The 24124-nt window shown below is 37.9% G+C and overlaps 1 protein-coding gene across 3 annotated transcripts in view; it reads right to left on the bottom strand.

Annotated features, from left to right (window-relative positions):
* The window catches only part of bma (SCY1-like protein bma), a 406156-nt gene that overhangs the window by 233590 nt on the left and 148442 nt on the right, over positions 1-24124 (bottom strand). For 2 of the 3 annotated variants that reach the window (XM_073979932.1, XM_073979933.1), the window contains exon 2: positions 11968-13553. The gene's annotated coding sequence lies outside the window, so the exon portion shown is untranslated. Of the gene's footprint in view, positions 1-11967; positions 13554-24124 lie in introns of those variants that run through there. The other variant, XM_073979934.1, reaches the window with a different exon arrangement.

Here is a 24124-nt window from a genome sequence, read left to right as displayed (position 1 = left end):
TTCCATAGACCCTTCCTAAAAGCAAGGGTGCTTCCATAGACCCTTCTTAAAAGAAAGGGTGCTTCCATAGACCCTTCCTAAAACATACCCTTTCTGAAATAAATTGTGCTTCTATAGACCCTTTTTGAAATAAATTGTAAGAGTGCTTCTATAGACCCTTTCGGAATGAAAGGATGCTTCGATAGATCCCTTCTGAAAGAAACGGTGCTTCGATAGACCTTTTCTTAAAGAAAGGGGACTTCGATAGACCCTTTTAAGGAAAGGGGGCTTCGATAGACACTTTCTGAAAGAAAGGGGGATTCGATAGACCCTTTCTCAAAGAAAGGGGGCTTCTATAGGCCCTTTCTTACAGAAAGGGGGCTTCGATAGACCCTTTCTCAAAGAATGGGGGCTTCGTCAGACCCTTTCTTAAAGAAAGGGGGCATCTATAGACCCTTTCTTAAAAAAAGGGGGCTTCTATAGATCCTTTCTGAATGAAAGGGTACATCGATGGACCCTTTCTCAAAGAATAGGGGCTTCGACAGACCCTTTCTTAAAGAAAGGGGGCTTCTATAGACCCTTTCTTAAAGAAAGGGGGCTTCGATAGACCCTTTCATTAAGAAAGGGTGCTTCTATAGACCCTTTCTGAAAGAAATGGTGCTTCCATAGATCCTTTCTGAAAGAAAGGGTGCTTCTATAGACCCTTTCTGAAAGAAAGGGTGCTTCTATAGACCCTTTCTGAAAGAAAGGGTCCTTCTTTACACCCTTTCTGAAGGAACCTTTCTGGTTTTTGAAGAAAGGGTGATTCGATAGACCGTTTGTGAAAGATAGGGTGCTTCCATAGACCCTTCCTAAAAGCAAGGGTGCTTCCATAGACCCTTCCTAAAAGAAAGGGTGCTTCCATAGACCCTTCCTAAAACATACCGTTTCTGAAATAAATTGTGCTTCTATAGACCCTTTTTGAAATAAATTGTAAGAGTGCTTCTATAGACCCTTTCGGAATGAAAGGATGCTTCGATAGATCCCTTCTGAAAGAAACGGTGCTTCGATAGACCTTTTCTTAAAGAAAGGGGACTTCGATAGACCCTTTTAAAGAAAGGGGGCTTCGATAGACACTTTCTGAAAGAAAGGGGATTCAATAGATCCTTTCTCAAAGAAAGGGGGCTTCTATAGTCCCTTTCTTACAGAAAGGGGGCTTCGATAGACCCTTTCTCAAAGAATGGGGGCTTCGACAGACCCTTTCTTTAAGAAAGGGGGCTTCTATAGACCCTTTCTTAAAGAAAGGGGGCTCCGATAGACCCTTTCTTAAAGAAAGGGGGCTTCTATAGACCCTTTCTGAATGAAAGGGTGCATCGATGGACCCTTTCTCAAAGAATGGGGGCTTCGATAGACCTTTTCTTAAAGAAAGGGGACTTCGATAGACCCTTTTTTAACGAAAGGGGGCTTCGATAGACCCTTTCTTAAAGAAAGGGGGCTTCTATAGGCCCTTTCTTACAGAAAGGGGGCTTCGATAGACCCTTTCTCAAAGAATAGGGGCTTCGACAGACCCTTTTTTAAAGAAAGGGGGCTTCGATAGACCCTTTCTTAAAGAAAGGGTGCTTCTATAGACCCTCTCTGAATGAGAGGGTGCTGCAACAGACCCTATCTGAAAGATAGGCTGCTGCTACAGACCCCATCTGAAAGAAGAGGTGCTTCTATAGACCCTTTCTAAATGAAAGGGTGGTTCTATAGACCCTTTTTGAAAAAAGGGGGCTTCTATAGACCCTTTTTGAAAAAAAGGGGGCTTCGATAGACTCTTTCTCAAAGAAATGGGGGCTTCGATAGACCCTTTCTTAAAGAAGGGGGGCTTCTATAGAATCTTTCTTAAAGAAAGGGGCTTCTATAGACCCTTTCTTAAAGAAAGGGGGCTTCGATAGACCCTTTCTTAAAGAAAGGGGGCTTCTATAGACCCTTTCTGAATGAAAGGGTACTTCGATAAACCCTTTCGGAATGAAAGGGTACTTCGATAGACCCTTTCTCAATGAAAGGGTGCTTCTATATATCCTTTCTGAAAGAAAAAGTTATTTTATAGACCCTTTCTCAAAGAAAGGGTGCTTCTATAGACACTTTAGGATAGAAAAAGTTATTTTATAGACCCTTTCTCAAAGAAAGGGTGCTTCTATAGACAGTATAGGAAAGTAATGGTGCTTTGATAGAACCTTTCTTTCTTAAAGAAAGGATATTGAAGCAGAAAGGATATTGATATTGAAGACCCTTTCTTAAAAAAAAAAATACTTCCATAGACCATTTCTGAAAGAAAGGGTGCTTCTATATGCCCTTTCTGAAAGAAAAGGTGCTTCGATAGACCCTTTCTCAAAGAAAGGGGGCATCGATAGACCGTTTCTCAAAGAAAGGGGGCTTCGATAGACCGTTTCTCAAAGAAAGGGGGCTTCGATAGACCATTTCTAAGAGAAAGGGTGCTTCTATAGACCCGTTTTTAAAAAAGGGGGGCTTAGATAGACTCTTTCTCAAAGAAAGGTGGCTTCTATAGACCCTTTTTGAAGGAACCTTTCCTTCTTAAAGAAAGGGTGCTTCAATAGCCCCTTTCTTAAAGAAAATGTGCTTCTATAGACCATTTCTGTAAGAAAGTGTGCTTCTATAGACCCTTTCTGAAAGAAAAGGTGCTTCGATAGACCCTTTCTGATAAAAAGGGCTCTTCAAAGGACCCTTCCTGATAGAAAGGTTTCTTTGATAGACCCTTTCTTTCAGAAACAGAAGCCCAAAAATTGCATTAGAGCTTTACACAGGCTCTAACTGCAGCCCTCAAAGATTGTCTAACAGAAGCCCTAAAAGGACTCTAACAGAAGTCCTAAAGGCCTAAAAACCTTGAAGGTCTTCAGCAAATTCTCTGTAAAGCCTTTTAACAGAGGCTTTTAAAATGCCCAAAAATAAGGAACCCCTGTTTATTACTGCTCTTGACCGTACATAGTGGCCAACAAATTCATTCATTAGTTCCATGCAACCTTAACTCGACAGTTTTCCTTAAAACGCCTAGCGTTTTTACACACACTTCCTCACATTCGATCACACCAAAACAAATTACCCTTTCTCTTTTTTACATTTTTCTACGTGATGGTTTCTTTCGTGTTGTGTTACAGGTATTTGTCATAATTTGTTATTCATTGGACAATGTACACTTGAGCAACGTATATCAAGTTCATATTCCCCAAAACTAAATTGTATGTGAAAAATGAAGCCACCTACAACAACACACAATAGGTAGAGACTTTTCCTGCACATGTTTTGCAACCTGATATGATAGATAATGAAATGTGGTTATAAAGTGTAAACTGACTTTGACTAGTGGTACCCATGTGGCAAATATTTTAAATGAAAGGAAGATTTTCAAAATTTTTGTTCAGTTTTGGGGTTTTGGGGCGAGGAAATAAATGCTTTTAAATTGTGTTTTATTAGGCAAAGTTATGGATATGGAATGAAGGCAATTGAACAATTTTTGTTTTTAATTACCATTTTGTACATACATATGTGTATGTATGTAGGCTTAATTTATGAGTAGAAATTATATTCAAATTTCAAATTTAGATATAACTAATTCTTTTAGGATTTTTTTCCCAACATTTTTGTTACCGCCTAAAGTGATATTCTTTACGTAAGACCTGCGTAAATTGGCCTTCTACAATTTAAGCAGGACTTTTATGTAAAGAAGACCCCCTAAGGGAATTTTCTGTAGATGAATGACCTCCTAAATCGATTTTATGTAGATGACGTCCTATAAAGAGAAGACTCGAAAAGGGGTCTTATATAAATAGAAGACCTCCTAGTGGTCTTTCAAAAAGCATGACATTTTTGAAAGTGGATAGAGACCCCTTAAAATGCTCTTCTATAGATAGAAGACCTCTTAAGGGGATCATAAATTTGTATTAAATGGACAGATGGCCATATACAGATTATTTAATGAATAAACAATCTATTCTATAGATAGAAGACCTCACAAAGCGGTATTCCTGAGATAAAAGACCTCTTTAAGGGTTTCCATAGCTAGAAGACCGTCTTCTGTATATAAAAGTCCTCCAAAGTGGATAACCTTTTTGAAACATGGTAGAAGATCCCCTAAAATGTATTTCTATAAATATAAGACCTCTAAAGGTGGTCATAAATTTGTCTTAAATAGACATACAACAATGACCCAATAGTTGGTCCAATTGGTCAATGTACTTAACACATTTCTCGACGGTGTTAAGTCTACTTATGGTAATGTGGTGGCTAAAATTTTTTCAGTATTTCAGACATGAAGGAGAATCATGATATAAGCTTAATATAGAATAGGACAACATTCTTTGATGTGGTGAAAATATTCCTATAATTCATTATGGGATGTTCGGGGGAAATTTTATATTTTTATAGTATTGCCTTAATACACTTAGTAATTAGGTTAGCGAGGGTATATACACTTTGATCAGATTGAAAACGTGCTTAATCGAACTAATGGTTTTAGATTCCAAGTGTGTTTGGATGAAATCAGTTTCAGGTCATTTCAAGTCTATTTAATTATCCAAAAACTCTAAAATTCCATACGGTACAGAAAAATTACTAGCATCCAGAAAAATGAGGAAAAATTCTGAAATTTTGAAAAGATGAGTATTTTGTTTGTGGGCAGGTTAAGTTTGAAGATGGGCTATATCGGTACACATTTTGGTATAGCCTCCATATAACAGCACCTCCGAATTTAAGGTATTTTAATGTTTTAGTTACAATTTAGACCGAATTAGTTATCATTTTGCACATAGGGTTCCTAGTGGTCACAAAAACCACTGCACCAAAAATTGTTGTCATTGGTCCATTTTCTGGAATGGCTCCAATATATCAAAATCACTCGATTTTTGTGTATTTTTACGTTATTTGCAACATTTTCAGTTCGAATTAACTATAATTATGCATTTATGCTTAGCAGTGATCCAAAACAAATTTCTCCAAAAATTGTGGATATAGGTCTACTTTTTGGAATAGCCCTCATATAACGGTACCATCCGACTTCGGGTATTTGATATTATTAGGTAAATATTTTCAATCCGTATTAGCTATAATTTAGTACTTAGCATTTATCCAACAAAAATTGGTCCATGTTTTCGTATATCCCCATATAACTGTACCTCCTGATTTTAGGTATTTAACATTTAAGGTTCCTAGTGGTCGCAAAACGTCTTCCCCAAAAATTGCACAATATGGGTCCATGTATTGGTATATCTCCCAAGTATTTTGAGAATTTTGACCGAACTACATCTAATTTGACATTAGAAATTCCCAGCTGTAGCCAAACTTCTCCACCAAAAATTGTCAACATAGGTCCATGTTTTGGTAGAGCCCCTATAAAACGGTACTTCCCGAAATAGCTGTAATTTTACATTTGCAGTTTTGCAGCGGTCACAAAACTTCTCCCACAAAAATTCTAAACGTGCATCCATGATTTGGTATAGCCCCCTTATAATGATATCTCAAGATTTTCGGTACTTTGAGGATTCTGGCTAAAATGTTTTAACCGAACTTGCTGTAATTTCTCATTTGAAGCTTCTAGTGGTCGCAACACTTCTCCAGTAAAAATTGTCAATATATATCCATGGTTTGGTATAGCCCCCATATAACTGCATCTCCTGATTTTAGGTATTTTGAGGTTTTATCTTCTTTTTTGTTATTTGACATTTAAAGTTCCCACCAAAAATTGTCAACAGAGAACCATTTTTAGATATATTTTCTGACTTAATTTAGGCATTTCCTGTATCCACGGCCATGGGATATATCGACCTAAAACTGTGGACCGAAAAGAAAACTAATTATTCCATTTTAGTTCAGAATATTTTATAATATAAAAAGTTGGACCTTTGGCTTTCGTAATATTTGTCCTAGCTTAGTTTAAGTTCGAAGATTGAACATGTCGGTCCACTCCCTCGGGTACCTCCCCCCCAAAAGTTCAAAATTTTCCCCAAAAAATTATGCGCACTATAACTTTCGAAGCGACCAATTTGGTCCATATTTTGGACGTCATAATATTTCCACCAGACATAGATGAAATTCGAATATGAATTATATCGGTCCACTCTTTCTGGTAGCTCCCACACAAAATTTCAGAAATGTGCAGTTTAATACCTGCTCTCGAATAGTTTTTATTTTTGTTGTAACAACTTGAAATCGCTGCCCCCATTACGACTGTGCAAGTTTTTTCACAGGCAAGTCCATACTTAATGAGAAGATGGCCCCAAAGCTCTAAAAACCCACTATGGCACCATGTGTATGGATGGTGCGAGCGGTAACTCTCGAACGGATAAACAGATTCGGTCCAAAACTTGACAGGTGTAATATTTTGCCCAAGGTTAAATCAAGTTCTATGATGGGCCTTATCGGTCCATCCCTTTGGGTACCTCCCCCCAAAAGCGCACGATAACTCTCGAAGGCAGTAACCGCTTTGGTTCATAGAATATGGACTATATATGTATGACAACTCCTTCGGATACCTCCCACAGCAATTTCGGAAAAGTGCAGGTCAGGACCTCCACTCGAATCGTTTTGAATTTTCTTGCAACAGGTTGCACTCAAGGCCCCTATTACAATGATACAAGTTTTTTCAGTGGCAAGTCGAAACTTCTTAAGAGAATGGCCCGAAAACTGGAAAAAAACCCTGCGGCCAGCATGTGCAGTGGCTGGAGAGCACGACAACTCCCGAACCAGATACCGCGTTGGTCCACACTTTGCATATCGCAATATTTCTTCGGATATTAGATGAAATTCGAAGATGGTGCTTGCAGGTCCACTCCATCCGTTACCTCCCCCACAAAAGTTGGAAAATATTAGCTAAATTGGTAGGCGCCACCGTGGTGCAATGGTTAGCACGTCCGTCTTGCACTCAGAAGGTCTGCGGTTCGAATCCCAGGCTAAGCAACATCAAATTTTCAACGGTGTCAAAATCCCCCTCAGTAATGCTGGCGAAATTTCCTGAGTATTTAAGCCATGAAAAACTTCTCTACAAGTGGTGTCGTAAGACACGCCGTTCGGACTCGGCAATAAAAAGTAGGTCCCATATCAGTGAGCCAATATGAATCGGCGTGCACTCATTGATATGAGAGAAGTCTCCCTTGTCCCATCTGGGATGTTTGTGGAACAATTATTAAATTGGTAGGCGCAATATATCATAAACGTAGCAACCGACTTGCTATAAACTTTGGATCTCGAAATATTTTGTCCAAGCTTAGTTTATGTTCAAAAGTGGGCCCTATCGGTCCATTCTTTAGGGTACCATCCACACAAAAGATCAACATTTTTGTTTAAGTGCGGTTAAGGGTCTGTGTGAGAATCCTTTGGAAATTTTTTCCTAAGGTACTCCTTGTAGCCCTGTTTACAGCGATGTGATGTTTTTCGTGGGGAGTCCATGTTTCCTGATATAATGGTCCTATCGAGAGGAATGACTCCCACAATAAGACATACTTCCAAAATGGATTATGTCGGTCCGTTACTTTAGTTAGCTCCTCCGCAAAAATTTTGAAATTTTAACCTAATCCATATCTTTGTCGGCAAGTCCGTACGCCCTAAAATCTGAAGATCCTCTAAGTACATACATTCTAAAAAAAATGTGTTTGAGTTCACACAGGCTGAGGGTATACCTCTGTCGGCAAATCCGACTGATTCTTTTTTACTTGTTTTTCCTGATTTTCAATGGTATTTCAATCCCTGCCTGACTCTTTGATTTGATTTGCCAGACAATACTTTTTTTTGAAAGTTTGACAGTTTTTAGCCTAGGCCTACTCCGGACAGTTTGTCAAACGACCATGTGTTGTGTTGTTTACAGTGACTTGAACAAATCTCTTTGCAAAAAAATGGAATTTACTTGTGAACATTTTCGTCCGATCATTTTTCACAACTTTCGACGTGGATAATCACGACAAGAGTGGATCGATTAAAATAAATCTTTGTATCCCGATAAAGGGTCATCCTATAGCACTGTGAAAAACTAGTTTAATGAATTCAATCGTGGACGACACTCGCCAAAAAACAAAGGTCGTGAGGGTCGCCCAAAAACGGCCGTTGTGCCAGGAAAACAAAATTAAGCCGTGCGTAAACGGATAATGCAAGATCGCCATGTTATATACCGTGAGAAAGAGGCATCCTGAGGCATTACTTCCATCAAATAACATTTTATATTGCATCAAATCCTGGCCGCAAAAATGGATGTTTCTTGTTAGATCCAGCAAAACTGGCAAATCGTTCAAAAAGAGGCTCTTGTGGATTGGTGCAAAGAAATTGTGAATAAAAACGATCGCGGTGCTTCAAACGAAGTTTATAAGATCCTCACAGACGACGAATCTTGGATCTAAGCTTAGGAGCCCGAAACAAAACAGTAAGTGACCGTTTAGGTCTTTGTAAGCGAGCCAAATCCAACGAAAGTTGTTCATGTAAGAAGTACTTCTAAGCAATTGGTCACCTGTTTCTTCGGCAAAACTTACTCATAGCGATTATGAATCTTCACGTAGGGAGCTACTCACAAGTGAGTTGCAGTTCACTTTCACCTGCTCGAGCTATTATGATTGAGCAGGGAGGAGCACAAAAAGTGAACAAGGGTTGACAAGTCGGAAAATGGAAAATAATGGCGCGACTTGTGAACCCTTGAAATAATAATTTGTGTTGCCATACCGTCATTTTTTGCACAAATAACTTTGAGATTAATTAATTCTTATTTTTTGTATAAAAAATAAATAAATTTTCAAATTAAAGGCCTGCGTACATAAGCTGCTCTGCCTGATTGCCTTGCTTTCCTGCTTCATTTTTGACATAATAAAAATAAAAGAATAAAGAAGGCGGAGGAAATTTCGAACTGGGTTGCCCTTTTCTTTTTTATTCTTTTATCAGAAGTAAGCAAGGTAAGCAGGCAAGGCAGCTTATGTACGCAGGCCTTAATAAACATTTCTAGCAAGAAAAATGTCAGTTATTAACAATCCACTGTAAAAGAACATGGATATTGGTAAAAGAAAATACAACATTAAAACAACATGGCAACATCTGTAACAGCTGTTCTTTTGTTTTGGCAGATATGTGAAAATTGTTTATTTACACTGAAGAATTCGTGAAATTTATTGGAAAATCGTAAAAAAGTGAACAAATGTCGTTTAAAAACGTCATTAAATGGCTACAATAAGTAAATGTTTAATGTTGCATTTTGGGTGATAACAGAAATGGCAAATTCTGAGGAATACCAAGGAAATGAAGTGGAAGTTGTGTTTAGCACCATCTCCCATTCTTTCCAAGACTGCGACCCCAAAAGATCCAAATCGTGTACATTACTTGCTCGGGCATTACCGTGAGATAGGGATGGCTCTCACGGTAATGCCCTAGCAAGTACTGTAACTAAAACGTTGGGTGGGTTGGCCCGACACACTAGGTCCATCAAGAATGATCTTCACGTTCTAGAGAGGGAAGCCCAACCATACTGGATAGAATCCCTTGCTCAACAAGCATTTCAAGTAGTTTTGAATAGCTTTCACATAGTCGCAGGTTCTAATGTAAACAAATATAGTGTGAATAAAGTCCACAACAAACCAGAGTAGTTTTTGCTCAACTATACTTGGGATATTGCAGTCGTCTAAATTCTTAGGCAAATATTGATAGCACCATGCACAGCACTCTGCGTCTTTTAATGGTGCGATGCCAAACCTAGTCATATAACTCCAGTGGATAGTTACATGCCATTCTTGGAACTGAAGGTAGACCCAATTTTGTACCAAATTCTGAAAGAATTCAGAGATTCAGACCGAATTCGTAAAGAACTCTGAAAAAATGTTAGCGGTCAATGTCCTAAGCTTTAAAAAACAAGAACATTCGTTTTATGCAACTATAAACATTATGGTAGAAATTTATAATAATGATATTTCTTTCTTTTTATAAGAATAAAAACAAAAACGCCCATTTATTTTTAAGTTGACCTCAAGCCAAATTAAAACCAAAGAAAATAGCGTCCAAAGGTCAACAATAACCTCACAACATAAAAAATCTCTTATTATTTTTTGTTACTTTCAACCTAAAATACAATTAATTATCATTACAGATACAAAATATTCGTATTTTTTAAAATAAATGTTCACACTTAAATTTTTTTGTTCAACTCACTTTGATTTCGGTAGTGAGAAATTTCAGCAGAAATTTGCCTCTTTTTCTCACTTTTTTTACATTTGTAATAGCTAATTTTTTCACGAACGTGAGTTTTGCTCACCCTCTTGTTGTTTATAATAAGGGAACAGTGAGAACATAACATCACTCACGGCGATATGATGTTTATAATAGGGGAGGAGGCGAGAAAGAGAAAACTAACGGTGAGAGGCCGTTCATAATTGGGCTGACTATGTAGCGAATGTACGGCTATAGAAATGTAGGACGGTTAATTCTGAGTGGTGCACTACAATGTGTGTGCCTGAAGTCCCCTGAGAAATTCGAAAAACGAACAATAGAAGACGAATCATTCTGCATCATGACAATGCGAGCTCTCACACATCGATTTAAACCAGCGCTTTTTAACAGAACAAAACGTGGTATTGATGGGCCATCCGCCGTACTGCCCTGACCGGGGGATCCAGTGACTTCATTTGATTCCAACGTATCAAGAAACAAGTGAAAAGTCGTTAATTTCGGCCGGGCCGAAATTGTTATACCCTCCACCACGAGTTGTATTGAACTAAATGGAACAATTAGTTTCCTTTCGTTTATGAAGAAGACTAAAACAATCTGTCTAAATTTCTAAGTACCGAAAATAGGGAAGAATCAGCCATTTCGGTGAAATAATGAAGTTAATACCTTCAAAATACCGAAAACGTGAGGTACCGTTCTATGGGGGCTATATAAAGGCGTGAACCTATACAGACAAAATTCTGGGGGAATGTTTTGTAGCCCCAACGAAGACTAAATACCAAATTTCAGCCATTTCGGTGGGATAATTAAGCTAAAAACTTGAAAATACCGAAAATCGGGAGGTACCGTTTTATGGGGGCTATATAAAGGCGTGGACCTATACAGACAAAATTCTAGGAGAATGCTTTGTAGCCCCAGCGACGACTAACTACCAAATTTCAGCCATTTCGGTGGGACAATGAAGCTAAAACCTTCAAAATACCGAAAACCGGGAGGTACCGTTCTATGGGGGCTATATCAAAACGTGGACCAATATAGCCCATTTGCAATACCAAACATCCTAGGAGTAATAGAAACTTCTATACCAAGTCACAAAGCTCTATCTTAAAAATTGCGAGCTGTATCTTGAACAGACAGACGGACGGACAGACGGACATGTTCATATCGACGTAGAATTTTAGCTTGATCAGGAATATATATACTTTATAGGGTCTCCGATGAATATTTCGATGTGTTACAAACGGAACGACAAATTTAATTATACCCTCCATAGTATGGTGGGTGCCACCGTTGTGCAATGGTTTGCACACCCGCCTTGCACGCTGAAGGTCGTCAAACACTTTTCAACGGTAGCAAAATACCACTCAGTAATGTTGGCGAAATTTTTTGAGTATTTCGTACAACTTCTCTACAAGTGGTGTCTTAGAAACGCCGTTCGGACTCGGCGATAAACTGTATGTCCCATATCATTGAGCTAATATGAATCGGGGTGCCCTCATTGATATGAGAGAAGTCTCCCCTGTCCCGCCTGGGATGTTTGTGGAACAATTATATTATATTATTATTAGTATGGTGGAGGGTATAAAAAGATTTTCGTCGCCAGAAGATGCTGTTGAAGCGTTCAAAACCATGTTTTGGAGGTGTCTCAATCGGACTGGAAAAAGTGCTTCAACAATGGGTGTGAGCGCAAAAGAAGTATATAAATCATGCTATAGAGACTACTTAAGAAAACAATAAAACTATTTTTGATGGTAAATATTCGCGTTTTCATTGACAGATAATTATCGTGCAGCCCTCGTATCAAGAAAATAAAATAGCTTCACTTACCTCTCTGACTGCTTTCCAGACCGCTGGCATAATTGCCACTAATACCACTACTGCTGCTGCCACCAATCGTTGAAAATTTATTCGATGTTTCACCGTAAACACTAGCTCGTTTTAACCGTGCCTCTGCATATGAACGTGGACCACTGCTGTATTGGTGACCTACATCACCGCCACTGCCACTTATCGTAGCACTACTCTGTTGATCAACCCCGGCTGCCCCTGATCGTCCGAAAATATTACCAAGACTTCCGCTTACACTAGCTGCACCTGTACTGCCACTGCTCACGCGTCGTTCCAACTCATCTGTGCATTCAAACCGAGAATAACGTCTTGCCGCTGTAGTCGCCGTGGCTGCAGTTTTTATTGTTGTTGAATTAGACGAAACAATTTTATGCGCTGCAGCGGTGGCTGTTGTAACGCCTACCGCAGCAACAGCGTTTGAATTTTGTCCTAGATTGAATTTAGCCAATGGTGAGGTATGATGATGCTGCTGTTGCTGATACTGCTGCTGCTGCTGTTGCAGCTGCTGTTGTTGTTGTTGATGTGGATGAGGATGATGTGATGGTTGTCCTTGTTGCTGTTGCAACCTGTCTATAGCTTCATGATTATTAGACAATGGCTCTGGCTGGATGTCACCCCCAAAAGCCTGATATGTGGATGATGATGCCTCCTCGACCTGTTCATGTGGTTTATGGGTCCGTGTTTGCAAGATATGCTCTTTTAATTTTCTCCAATGTAGCGCTATTTTGGCAAATTTCACTTAATCAAGTGGGGAGGGTATAAAATGGTTGTTTGTGGCTGGCTGGCTGGCGTGGACGTTGTTTTCGAGTAAAGGGTGGATGGTGTGAGCAAGGGCGTTCACTGCAACGTGTAGCAAGAATGACCCCCAAACCTTTTTGTTGCTTACACAAATAATATCTGTGATAAATGATTGCGGTTTGTATTCTTGGTGTGATTGTAGCTCTGCTCCTACTCTCTGTGGTCGCTGAATGAATTAATTACTCCACTTGTTGTTGGTATGCGTGTGCGTGCATGTGTGCGTGAGTAATTGTATTAACAGGATTTTGTTGCATTAATTTTAAGCCCACAGAGGACAATATTAAATAAGTTGAGTGTGGTGATCAAAAGTCAAAGGCACACACATCGGTTGGGCGATTTGTGTTTCACGAATGTTTGAAGGGTTGCCTCTTGTTGGTGCTGTTGATGTAGTTGTTGTTATTGTTGGAACAGGTATGTTAATTACATGCGGTCGTATTATGGTCTCATTGGTTGGAAGCAACAAAATTGTGTTTTGTTAAACTTTAATTGACGTTTTGTAGTAGTAATAGTATATTTGCATGTGTATATCCGTTTGTGTGTTTTATCAATGGAACTGTTTGTTCACTATTCACTTGTTGCCTAGGCTTACTCTGTTGGCTTCTGGGAAATTTGTTGCTTTATTTTGTTTTTGAGGATACTCTGGTTATTATTGTTGTTGTTAGTTAGTTCGGGTTCGGGAGCTTGGTCGTCTAGGCTTTTATTTGGTTTTTGTTGTTTTTATTGCTATTGTTATGACTGCTCTTGATGTTCTGTTGTGAATTTTGTGGCTGTAATAAAATCAAATTATGGTATTTTATTAAATCACATTACACATTGGTGAAGTGAAGAGCTTTTTGTTTAGGAGCTGCTGTTCTTTTGTAGTGTTTTGCTTTCTATTTCGCAGAACTACAAAAACAAAACAAAAAAACCAACAAAAAGCCCAGTGTAAATGTTGCGGTTTGTGTGTATGTGTGTGTCTGTGTATTATGGCTTTCCCACTATTAGGGTTTAGACCAATTAATGTTGGATAAAATGCCATGCTACGGTTGTTATGGTTCGTTCTGGGCTATTTTAATAAACTTATGTTTAAATTGGCCATATACTTGTGAAGCTATTCAAATAATGGCATAATACCATTCATTTTGTCAACAACATGAAATGAATCCTCTTTTTTTTTGTTCAAATTATATGGCTTCATTGTTTTCGTTTTGGTTGTTGTTGCTGTTGTTTATTGTAAATCCTTAATTTGCAGATTTAATACTAATTAATTGGGCTGTAAACAGGTTAAAGCGTGCGGCGGTACTGGCTAAATTAGGAAACATGAAATTGCCATGACATCAGACATTATTACATTGATTACAAAATTATATGAAGGCGTATAAAAAGTACCCACGTTTTATGTCTATATTTGGAACACACAGAGGTGTCTTATGTAGGCACAATATTGTCAAAAAGTAAATAGTTCCCAATTAATTACTGGATTCTAATTAAATATTTGGTGAAAAGAACAAGCAGAGAACACACTTTTAATACAACTCCCCTTAGGTCATGTTCGTTTAGTTAGTTATAATCAGGGTTTCGGTGTCGAAAAAATCGAAAAAAAATCGAATCCGACTCCGGGGATTTTTTTCTACATTATAGAAACATAACATTAAATTCGGGACACCAACATTTTTTCAAAAAATCATTATTTCTTTTTACAAGTAAGCAAGTATCAGTCAAGACAAAAAAAAAAACAAAACAAAACCAAACCAAACCAAACCAAACACAATAACTATGCCGTATACACAATATATTGATTTTGTATCACGAGTTTGTTTTAAAATATGTATGTAGCGTAATGTGGGGCTATACCAAATCATTGATATATACCAAACAATTTTAGTAACCAAACTTCTTCATTAAGGACTCGAAATATTAAATTACGTTAAACTAAGTTTGCAAAAAAAAATTTGAAAAAGTTTTAGATTTATCTTGAACAATAGCCATCTTAGTATGTGCCGGCAGGGTTTTGGAGCTTTTGGGACATTATCTTAGGAAGTATTGACTTACTCCGAAAGAAATATACCGTTGTTAATGAGGAACTTACTGAAAAAAGTGTGAAAAAAGCAACCTACTGAAAAAAGTGTCTAAACGATGCGAGAGGAACTCTTAAACTTCACTTTATCCGAATTTGTGTGGGAGGTACCCGAAGGAGTGGACCGATATATTCTATTTCCAACCTGATCCTTGACTGGATGAAATAGCACGATTTACGAAGTCTGCACCAATTAGAAACTCCGTAGGAGAATTATCTTGCGGATTTGCCATTTAGGTTGGCGCCGTCGGGTTTTCTTGGAGCTTTATAGCCAATATCTCAGGAAGTATGGACTTGCGCAAAAAAAATTGTACCGTCGTTAAGGAAGCCAAAAAGAAAACTTAGTGAAAAAATTCAAAACGATCCGTGAGGAGCTCGTAAACTTCACTTTCTCCGAATTATGTGTGGTAGGTACCCAAAGGAGTGGACCGACACAATCCATATTCCAACCTGATACATGACTGGATGAAATAGCACGATGTGCGAAGTCTGCACCAATAAGAAACCCCCTGCGAGCATTATCTTGCGGATTTGCCATTTTGGATTTGTGCCGTCAGGGTTTCTTGGAGCTTTTAGGCAAATTTCTCATGAAGTGTGGTCTTGCGCAAAGGAAGCCGCAAGGACAACTTACTGAAAAAAATTTCAAAACGATCCGAGATGAGCTCTTAAACTCCACTTTATCCGAATTCTGTGTGGGAGGTACCCGAAGGAATGGGCCGATAATAATAATACGATGTGCAAAGTTTGGACAAAATTGATTGTTCCCTTCGTTCACACCATTTTACAGAAAAATTTTGAACTTTTGTGGAGGAGGTACCCGAAGGAGTGGACCGATATGGCCCATCTTCGAACTTAAACTAAGTTTGGACAAAATATTACGATACTCAAAATTTGGTTTGAAACGGTATATTATACTAAGTTAGAGGGCAATTCACAGGATATCTACTATCCTTTGAATTCAAATCTTGTCATCTCTATTTTGACTGCAAAATGCATGTTGAGAATATTTTATGGTCCAACTGATGCTTTAATTGTTTGCAAGCAAAAGTAAAGTTCGATGATATTCGAATTATAATTGGGCATTTAACGTCTTCTGTACAAGTTCGACAAGTCTTCCTTCAGAAGACCTACTGGTCTACTCACAAAGGTCTATTTTGAAGAGCTTTTACATAAAATTCGATAAATCGTAATTATTAGATAATCCTATAAAAATCTAGAAAGGACATGAGAATCTAGAAATTCATCGATCGATTTTATTTGTGATATGTTGTTGGCCCGTTTTATGACTCTAATATTTTTTACAAAATCGATTGATGAAGGACAAGATTTTGATGTTCCTGATAAGTCCACAAAAATATTTGGCAATCGGTTTAATTTTCGAGTTGGCACCGCAAAATGCTTTTATAAAAATAGGTGTTTCGTATACGGACATTTGCCACAAAACTTCTTGGTATTTTTATACACTCAGCATTTATGCTAACGAGGTTATATACACTTTCATACGGGCAAAATGTGCCTCATCGAAATAATGGTTTTAGACCAGTGATGGCCACCAACAACAACTTTCCTATGCCCGCGGGCATACGACACACACGTTCACTGTAAACACATTCGTTCGGTTAATGCATTGTTTACGTTTCCACTCACACTAGCGCAAGTTATGATCTGCAAATGTGTGATTTTGGCCATCACTGTTTTAGACCCTAAGTATGTTTGGACGAAATGTATTTCAGACAATTTGAGTTGATTTAGCCAGGTCCGTCCGTCTGTCTGGCTGGCTAGAGCGCATGATCACTCTCGAACGGATCAACCGATTCGGTCCATAATTTGGCTTTCGTAATATTTTGTCCAAACTTAGTTTAAGTTCGAAGATGGGTTCACTCCTGCCAATACCTCTTCCACAAAAGTTCGAAAATGTTCGGAAAATTTGTCCGTACGATAACTCTTGAAGGGGGTAACCGATTTGGCCCACACTTTGAACATCGTGAAAGTTCTACCAGACTTAGGTGGAGTTTAAATATCGACTCAGTCGGTCCACTCCTTCGGGTACCTCCCACACAAAATTTCGGAAAAGTTCAGTTTAGGACCTGCTCTCGAATCGCTTTGATTTTTGTTGTAGCAACTTGTATTCACTGTCCCCCATACGACGGTACAAGTTTCATAAGGGGCAAGTCCATACTTCCTGAGAAAATAGACTGAAAGGTGCAAAAAAAACCCTATGACACCGTGTGTAGTGGTTGGAGCGCAAGATAAATCTCGAACGGATCTGCCAATTCAGTCCAAAATTTGACCTTCGTAATATTTTGTCCAAACATAGTTTATGTTCGAAGATAAACCATGTCGGTCCACTCTTTCAGGTACCTCCCTCACAAAAATTCAAAAATCTTCGGAAAAAATATGCGCACGATAATTGTTGAAGAGAGTGACTGATGTAATCCATACTCTGCACATCCTAATATATCTATCAGATATAGATCAGTAGTGCGATTCTGTAACTTTTTTTAATAACGAACCGACATCGGTAGTTAACGAAAATATTCGGTTGAGTTAACGAATGTCCTATTCTGTAACTTTATGTTACCGATTGTAGAAATCGTTAACTCATACCGACGAATATCGATTGGAAGGAAATGTCAAATATTATATTTTAATATTAATTAAAATATATTTTGAAGCTGAAAACAATATTTCGTCGCGAATACAAAACATGAAGCGTTTAAGAAGGAAACAATTCAGACTTTTGAAGGAATGTGGCTCAAATGTGTGTCTTTTGGATGGCTACGGATGCCAGTAATGAAGCATTTCTTAAGATGTTTTTATTGTGTGTGTAATTTAAAAGTAATAAAAGTGATAAAACGACCATTAATCTTTATAAAAACGCAGTTGTATTTTTTATTTAAAAGTTGGGATCATATTTTGGGTTGTGGCGCTCTGTATCAAAATTCAGCTGTGATATTTGACATGACTTAAGCCCCTTCAGTGATCGTGGATCCACGTTACCGTCATTTGAGTTTATATATTAACATATTCCATTCACGCCCACATTAAAAGAAATTCCTCATAGCGGAGAGTATGAAAAGTTCGAAAATCCAAGCTTATACGCCATTTTTAGCATTCTGATTGTTAGTGATGCTGAGTTTAAATCTATGAGATTATCACATAACAAAGTAGGTTATAGTAATACTATTCACGTGTCACGTACTATTTTATTCACGTCACGTGCCTCCTAGAAAGATAGTGTTAAGGACATTGGTATAGGTCTTACCATGGTGTAAGAAAAAAGGTGATACAATAATAGCAACCTATGTCTTCATTTGCTGTCAAAACATATTTTTAATCAAAAATAAATAACAAATATTTCGCTTTTATAAAAAATATCTGTGTACAACATATTTGTTTAAGCTTCGCGAATAATATTTTAACGTTTTCTTCTAACTTTTGTGGATATTTCGCGCAAAAAAAATTTGACAGCAAATGAAGACTACAACCTAACGTGTTAAAATTGAAACAATTGTTTATTGATAAAACGGCGTTGTTTATTCACTAGAATAATTAAAATAGAGAAATAGAGATATTTTTCGGAAAATGTGATGTTAACAAAACAATATCAAATTTGGAAACTTACATTTGTTCTTTTCTTTCCAATTTTAACAAACAGAATGAACAATATGAAAATTTTTCTTTTCATATAGGTCAGAATGAAATATATGAATTCATAGATTACTAACATTTATGAAATATGTGAATCCATGGACTACTATAACAAATATTTATAATAAGACTGAATTATCCATATATCTGAAGTTAACATTTTTCACCCCCCGTGAATTGACTAGGGGATATTCACATCTAAGGATCAAAGTCCAATATAGCTAACATTGATGCCGGCCTTTTGAAAGTTCCATCTACGGTTTTTACATCAGCTGATCTCACCGTGCCATCTTGACCACGATAAATATATAATATTCTTCCTCGTTTTCATTGAGATCGTGCACATGATGTCACTCTAACTACAAGTGATATGTTTTATTAAGGGACGTGACCATCTAGTAAAAAAGTAGCAACAGCTTCATCGCTCGCATCACAAAATATATGCTGCTGGATACTTGACACAGCCGATTCGTAAAACCTCGGCATTCTAAACTTCTCCAGCCCTTTGAACTCATCATCGGGTAACTTTTCATCCCAGTCGATTCCAGCCCTCCATCCATTCTGCATTAAAATTTTCCTTGGTATCATAAAATCGACTATGAATCCAAATGGTTCAAGTACTGTCATCGCTACGCATAACCGTTCACGATTAGTGGGATTTCTATTCTTTTGCAATGCCTCTTCTGGTACCTTATGAAATTTTAAAGCAAATACGAACTCATTTGATTGTGGTTTCCAAAGCATTCCGAGAATTCGCTCCATACATTTACCAACGTTAACAGAACTAGAGTTGTTACACAATTTATTCGGGGCCATTTTAGTGTTTGTTATTATATTGTGCACCTCAAATCCACCAGCGTAATGTATTTTTTTCACTTGATGTACAACGTGTGATTCTTCTTCTTCGTTATTGAAGCTGTCTGCACAATCTTCCTCATAGTGTTTCTCAAGTTTGGCCTCAAAAGCTCTTGGGTCGCTATTACGAAATTCCATAGCGTTTTCATTTTTTACATACTGATCAATGATTGGCAAACGGTAGTCACGGATTTCCATTCTATGCATAGCGTCTGTTTGCAGTGGTTTTGGCGGGTCTCCATTTCTCCAAAGTAAACGCTGTGCATATTGATCTTCTTTCTTTCTAAAGACTTTCATCGAAGGCTGACTAACATCGGGTCCTGACAAATGTGCCCTGTTGAGTGAGACATTCTCGACCTCTGCGGCGGCATCTATTACAAGACGCAGTTTGACTTTGTTGGGATTCACAACCCCAACATGTGGAGGACAAAATTTCCTCTCTGAACGAGTACCTGCTTCTTCGGCTGATTCGTTGACTTTTGCTCGATATTCCCTATCCAAGTTTGGTTTTTTTGGCATCCTTTTCTTTACTGTGGTAGGACGTCTACAAGCCATTCCAAAAGAATCTGAGAAACGCGGTAAGTCACTTTTCCAAAGTAACTCGGATTCATATCTCTGGCCTACACATTTTGTGTTTGTTTCCAAAATATGATCGTTGCTCAATTGCAGTCGTTCTGTAGGAAGTCGAATTTCAAACTTTCCCAACCCATCGTTCATTGGTTCTTCCATTTCCAATTGCGAGGATAGTTCATTTTCTGGTTTAAATGCATGGCACGATATCGATTGACTGCTAGCATGTTTCGCGGGCCCATATACAATCCATCCCAATCTTGTTTTTATAGCTATAGGTCCTTGTGTGGATAGCATTCTCGGCGACTCGAGTGGTACTGTCAGTTGAGAGTGTGATAGACTGATAATCATCTTTGGTTTGATATCCTTGTATTCCGTAAATGGAATACCACGAAGGGACGCTCTTTCCGACTCTGACAGCATTGACTGTAAGTTTAAGCTTTGCTTGGGCAAGTTCAATTTCTTAGTAACGTAAACATTTTTCATCTCATAGTTCCCTGAAGATCCATCGATTCCACCAATTTGAAGATTTACTATTTGTGTGTTTTCCCGTGATTTGTGACTGTTCATCCAATGTAGTTCCAGTTCAGTTTTTTGTCCTGAAATTCCTAGTTTATTTGCAACCTGTGCATCTATCATGGATACGTTCGCTCCGTCATCGACGAACGCATATATAATTTCTGATTTTCCACATTTTCCATATACTTTAACTGGAACAAATTGGAATAATACATTGCACTTCCCAGTTAAACAGCGGGGTTTGATATTTCTTTCTGTAGGGACTGATTCTTCAGTAGGGTGCCCCTTCACAGTTTTTACGTTCCCTAACTCTGAATCCTTGTTATGTAAGAATTTATGATGATACTTATCACAGTAATTGCGACCACATAGTATCTTCTGTCTGCAATTCTTCACATGATGGCCTCCTTTCAGACAAGAAAAACACAGTTTTAGATTCTTGACTGTTTTCCAACGTTCGGAAAGTGAAAGCTTGATGAAATATTTACAGGTTGCCACTGTTTTGCATTTTCCTTTGCAAAGTATACACGCGACACCTTCAAAGGATACACAGGCATATTGACTTGAGGGGTCAGTAGTTGGAATAAAATCGGTGACCATGTTTATTGCTTTTCTTATATCGTTTAACCATTGAGAAAAATCACGAACTGTTGCCATTCTTTCCAATTCTAGGGCTTTATTGGCCCACTGCAGTCGCCTTGTGATAGGAAGTTTTATCACTAATTCGCTTAATAGCATGGGGTTAACAAGGTGATGATTTCCCTCCACTGCTTCTATAAACGTCACCATGTTCGTTACTTTATTCGCAAATACGGCCAATGCATTCAAATCAGAATCTTCTATTGCCGGAAATGAACGAATCTTGTGTATTTGGGACTTTATTAGCTGTTCGGGTCGTCCAAAGGTTTCTCGTAATATGCTCAAGATGGCGCTGACGTTTTTAGGGTTGGATAGAAGGGGCTCGACAGTTTCTTTCGCTTCACCCTCTAACGCATCACGAAGACGCATAATGTTATGCAGATCAGAATATTCGAATTCCACAGTTGAGCCTTTAAATGATTCATTAAATGTTTGCCAATCTTCTGGTAGTCCTGTAAACGTTGGTAACGGGTAAATCTTTTTCTGTCGACACGAGTTATTCTGCGACGTGTTGGAAGAACTGGCGTTAACAGCATTTTGCTCTAAAATCGATTGTCTTGAATTTGTTACTATACCGGGATGTTCAACTCGTGTATTGCTTAAAGGTGGTACTCGTGCGGAATTTGAAGATGAGGCTCTCTCGTTATCATCAGTACGATCTGAACAATGGATATGGGAATTGGAGCATCTTATTTCATTTCTTAGATCGGTGAATGAAGTTTCTATAGACAAGTTCTTGGCTTGTAGAATGTTGAACATGTCGTTCATCTTTTTTCCTAAAGCCTCCATGCTTTTAACAATTTGTATCGTTACCTGGTCTGATGTAGGGTTTGGCAGTGGCATTTCCTGTGCGGATTCTGTAGCGGCATCAGCATCCGTCAAATCAAACGTTTGGTCTGCGTTAACGACTGGTGAATTCTCGACTCCAGTTTCGTCCGTGTTAGGCTGTCCCGAAGGATTACGCTGTGGCGAGCGTGCAATCGGCATTGTTCTTATAACTTTTCTGTTGCGCAATATCATCCAATTTGCTTGAAAATCTCCCTATTTTCGGCTAAGGGAAAGCTTCCAGACTGAACCAACAACTTGAATAAAATTTGTTAAAATTGAAACAATTGTTTATTGATAAAACGGCGTTGTTTATTCACTAGAATAATTAAAATAGAGAAATAGAGATATTTTTCGGAAAATGTGATGTTAACAAAACAATATCAAATTTGGAAACTTACATTTGTTCTTTTCTTTCCAATTTTAACAAACAGAATGAACAATATGAAAATTTTTCTTTTCATATAGGTCAGAATGAAATATATGAATTCATAGATTACTAACATTTATGAAATATGTGAATCCATGGACTACTATAACAAATATTTATAATAAGACTGAATTATCCATATATCTGAAGTTAACACTACTACAACTACACTATTGGATCACCTTGTTAAATTCACCTTGGGTCTTACATAGCAGTACCACACTTGAGTTCTTTTGAAGCATTAGCTAACGTTTTTCCTCTTTAATAAGTGAAACAAAGGTTAGCGCAGTCTTCATACGTAGGGTAGTAGGGTAGCATGGGGCAGCTTCGCCAATGTTGCGCCTTCGTCAGCGCCGATTTAATTGATGCCACATAAAGGTGTTCTAAAGGAAAGTTATGAGTTAATCGAAGATCTACAAGCTCTCTTTGATGATCTTTATGCAGTTTCAATAAAATCGGCGCTGTCGAAAGCACTTAAGTAAGGGAAGCTGTCCCATGTTATTCTACACAGTTAACACTTATGTAAATGCATTAAAAAGATTTTTCTCAATAAGGCGGAATTTACCTTGTGTACCCTTTTTATTAACATAACATATGTTCATATAAAAACGCAGTTTTTAAAAGAAATCAGCGAAATATTGTAATACTGTACTGTCGTTAAGACTTAACTACTACTTTTTTTTCGTTGTTAACTTAACAATAATTTTCGGTAATTAACGACAAAATTTACCGACAAAAATCGTTAAAATTGGTATACAGAATGGCACTTAACGAAAATTGTCGTTAACTATCGACATTTGTCGTTAATTCTGTCGTTAAGGAGTTACAGAATCGCACTACAGGTTCGAATATTGACTTTATTTGTGCACTCTTTTGTGTACCTCCCACACAAAATTTCGGATAAGTTCACTTTAAGACCTGCTCTCGAATTACTTTGATTTTTGTTGAAACGATTTGCATTCGCTACCTCCATTACAACGGTAAAAGTTTTTTCATGAGCAGGTCCATATTTCTTTGGAAAACATCCCGAAAGGTGTAAAAAGCCCTATGTCACCATATGTGGCTCTCGAACTGTTCTACCGATTTGGTGCAACATTTGGTCTTCGTCATATTTTATCCAAACTTAGTTTCATAGGGCAATACCGGTCCCAAACTTCCGGTACTTCTACCCAATATTTAAAAAATGTCACTAAAATGTTAGGACGATATAACTTGAATGGTGCAACCAATTTGGTCCAAACTTTGGATCTCCTTATATTTTGTCAAAATTTAGTTTAACTTCAAAAATGGCCCATATCTGTCCTCCCTAAGGGTACCTCCCCCACAAAAGTTCAACATTTGTGTTAATTCCTAATCCACATTTTTGTCGGCAAATTCAAATGTTGATAAAGGGCCACAAAATTCTGAAGAGACGCTTAATACATTCTATCTATCCGTAGATGAAAGTTTCAATTCACATTGGCTGAGGGTATATATCTGTCGGCAAAGCCGACGTACACTTTTTTTAAAGGGTTTTTACTTGTTTTTTTAATATATTTGGTAAATTTGTACTTTTTATTTATGTATTTTACCCGTAGAACTTTCTATCACATTATCAAACCAAAATGGCTACGAGTTGGTATTTAGTCTCCGTTGAGTTTATACATATGCCCATAAAAGAATTTTTGGAAAAGGTCCACGTTTTCATATAGTCCCCATAGAACGGTATCCCCGATTTTGGTAATTTTGAAGGTTTTGGCCACATTATCGAAACGAAATTGCTGACTGTTGGCATTTTGTATTCGTTGGAGTTA

This window comes from Musca autumnalis, unplaced genomic scaffold (genome assembly GCF_047663935.1).
Source record: "Musca autumnalis isolate F117 unplaced genomic scaffold, ASM4766393v1 scaffold_4, whole genome shotgun sequence".
In the NCBI taxonomy this organism is placed as follows: domain Eukaryota; kingdom Metazoa; phylum Arthropoda; class Insecta; order Diptera; family Muscidae; genus Musca; species Musca autumnalis.
This window is presented reverse-complemented; position numbering and strand designations above follow the sequence as displayed.